Source organism: Salmo salar, unplaced genomic scaffold, assembly GCF_965601325.2.
Source record: "Salmo salar unplaced genomic scaffold, fSalSal1 ptg000293l, whole genome shotgun sequence".
NCBI classification, from domain to species: domain Eukaryota; kingdom Metazoa; phylum Chordata; class Actinopteri; order Salmoniformes; family Salmonidae; genus Salmo; species Salmo salar.
In genome coordinates, this window is record NW_027675346.1 from 3,075,001 (window position 1) to 3,077,500 (window position 2,500).

Sequence of the window (2,500 nt, forward strand, 5' to 3'; positions counted from 1 at the left end):
ATCTCGTCTGATCTCGGAAGCTAAGCAGGGTCGGGCCTGGTTAGTACTTGGATGGGAGACCGCCTGGGAATACCAGGTGCTGTAAGCATTTTGTCCACGAGGGGGTGCTCTTGCACTATTTCATCAGCAACACTGCCTTGTATTAAGCATTTAATGATGAATTGACTAAATATCTGTTTTATCAGACTCACTTTGACTATATATGTTGTAGCAAGAGATTGTTTCTCGCTTACGGCCATACCAGCCTGGGTACGCCCGATCTCGTCTGATCTCGGAAGCTAAGCAGTGTCGGGCCTGGTTAGTACTTGGGTGGGAGACCGCCTGGGAATACCAGGTGCTGTAAGCATTTTGTCCACGAGGGTGTGCCCCTGCACTATTTCATCAGCAACACTGCCTTGTAGTGAGCATTTAATGATGAATTGACTAAATGCAGCTTCCTGCCTTTTTAATAGGATCAAATTTCCTTGTGTTTTCAATTAGCATCTGCCTTGTATTTATAAGACAAACAAGAATATTGTTGCTGAATGCAGCTTGTGTGTGCTTTGTGCTCCTTTGCCCTGTTCAAATGATGAAAGGAAATAAAGTTTGTATTTTATCCAACTACCTGTGCTAAAAAGTGATGGGAACAGTGTTTGTAATTTCTTCTACTTTTTCAGTGACACAAAGTTCAAGCTGCTTATCTAATTGGTGAAAATGCAATGTCTGTTTATCACACTCACTTTGACTATATATGTTGTAGCAAGAGATTGTTTCTCGCTTACGGCCATACCAGCCTGGGTACGCCCGATCTCGTCTGATCTCGGAAGCTAAGCAGGGTCTGGCCTGGTTAGTACTTGGATGGGAGACCGCCTGGGAATACCAGGTGCTGTAAGCATTTTGTCCACGAGGGTGTGCCCCTGCACTATTTCATCAGCAACACTGCCTTGTAGTAAGCATTTAATGATGAATTGACTAAATGCAGCTTCCTGCCTTTTTAATAGGATCAAATTTCCTTGTGTTTTCAATTAGCATCTGCCTTGTATTTATAAGACAAACAAGAATATTGTTGATGAATGCAGCTTGTGTGTGCTTTGTGCTCCTTTGCCCTGTTCAAATGATGAAAGGAAATAAAGTTTGTATTTTATCCAACTACCTGTGCTAAAAAGTGATGGGAACAGTGTTTATAATTTCTTCTACTTTTTCAGTGACACAAAGTTCAAGCTGCTTATCTAATTGGTGAAAATGCAATGTCTGTTTATCACACTCACTTTGACTATATATGTTGTAGCAAGAGATTGTTTCTCGCTTACGGCCATACCAGCCTGGGTACGCCCGATCTCGTCTGATCTCGGAAGCGAAGCAGGGTCGGGCCTGGTTAGTACTTGGATGGGAGACCGCCTGGGAATACCAGGTGCTGTAAGCATTTTGTCCACGAGGGTGTGCCCCTGCACTATTTCATCAGCAACACTGCCTTGTAGTAAGCATTTAATGATGAATTGACTAAATGCAGCTTCCTGCCTTTTTAATAGGATCAAATTTCCTTGTGTTTTCAATTAGCATCTGCCTTGTATTTATAAGACAAACAAGAATATTGTTGCTGAATGCAGCTTGTGTGTGCTTTGTGCTCCTTTGCCCTGTTCAAATGATGAAAGGAAATAAAGTTTGTATTTTATCCAACTACCTGTGCTAAAAAGTGATGGGAACAGTGTTTGTAATTTCTTCTACTTTTTCAGTGACACAAAGTTCAAGCTGCTTATCTAATTGGTGAAAATGCAATGTCTGTTTATCACACTCACTTTGACTATATATGTTGTAGCAAGAGATTGTTTCTCGCTTACGGCCATACCAGCCTGGGTACGCCCGATCTCGTCTGATCTCGGAAGCGAAGCAGGGTCGGGCCTGGTTAGTACTTGGATGGGAGACCGCCTGGGAATACCAGGTGCTGTAAGCATTTTGTCCACGAGGGTGTGCCCCTGCACTATTTCATCAGCAACACTGCCTTGTAGTAAGCATTTAATGATGAATTGACTAAATGCAGCTTCCTGCCTTTTTAATAGGATCAAATTTCCTTGTGTTTTCAATTAGAAATCTGCCTTGTATTTATAAGACAAACAAGAATATTGTTGCTGAATGCAGCTTGTGTGTGCTTTGTGCTCCTTTGCCCTGTTCAAATGATGAAAGGAAATAAAGTTTGTATTTTATCCAACTACCTGTGCTAAAAAGTGATGGGAACAGTGTTTATAATTTCTTCTACTTTTTCAGTGACACAAAGTTCAAGCTGCTTATCTAATTGGTGAAAATGCAATGTCTGTTTATCAGACTCATTTTGACTATATATGTTGTAGCAAGAGATTGTTTCTCACTTACGGCCATACCAGCCTGGGTACGCCCGATCTCGTCTGATCTCGGAAGCTAAGCAGGGTCGGGCCTGGTTAGTACTTGGATGGGAGACCGCCTGGGAATACCAGGTGCTGTAAGCATTTTGTCCACGAGGGTGTGCCCCTGCACTATTTCATCAGCA

General features: G+C 42.3%; 6 non-coding genes across 6 annotated transcripts in view; all 6 read left to right on the forward strand.

The window, feature by feature from the left end:
• LOC145874457 (5S ribosomal RNA) overlaps positions 1-88 on the forward strand; it is a 119-nt gene extending 31 nt beyond the window's left edge. The window contains exon 1 of the ribosomal RNA XR_014390093.1: positions 1-88. This exon is cut by the window's left edge and continues 31 nt beyond it. This is a non-coding gene — a ribosomal RNA (5S ribosomal RNA).
• A 139-nt stretch (positions 89-227) lies between these two features.
• Positions 228-346, forward strand: LOC145868607 (5S ribosomal RNA). Its single transcript, XR_014384603.1, has one exon. It is a non-coding gene; the product is annotated as a 5S ribosomal RNA (ribosomal RNA).
• A 409-nt stretch (positions 347-755) lies between these two features.
• LOC145868946 (5S ribosomal RNA) lies at positions 756-874 on the forward strand. The gene has a single exon (XR_014384941.1). It is a non-coding gene; the product is annotated as a 5S ribosomal RNA (ribosomal RNA).
• A 409-nt stretch (positions 875-1,283) lies between these two features.
• On the forward strand, positions 1,284-1,402 carry LOC145875232 (5S ribosomal RNA). The gene has a single exon (XR_014390866.1). It is a non-coding gene; the product is annotated as a 5S ribosomal RNA (ribosomal RNA).
• Positions 1,403-1,811: 409 nt separating this feature from the next.
• Positions 1,812-1,930, forward strand: LOC145875233 (5S ribosomal RNA). The gene has a single exon (XR_014390867.1). It is a non-coding gene; the product is annotated as a 5S ribosomal RNA (ribosomal RNA).
• A 410-nt stretch (positions 1,931-2,340) lies between these two features.
• On the forward strand, positions 2,341-2,459 carry LOC145875601 (5S ribosomal RNA). The gene has a single exon (XR_014391246.1). It is a non-coding gene; the product is annotated as a 5S ribosomal RNA (ribosomal RNA).
• Positions 2,460-2,500: the final 41 nt, after the last annotated feature.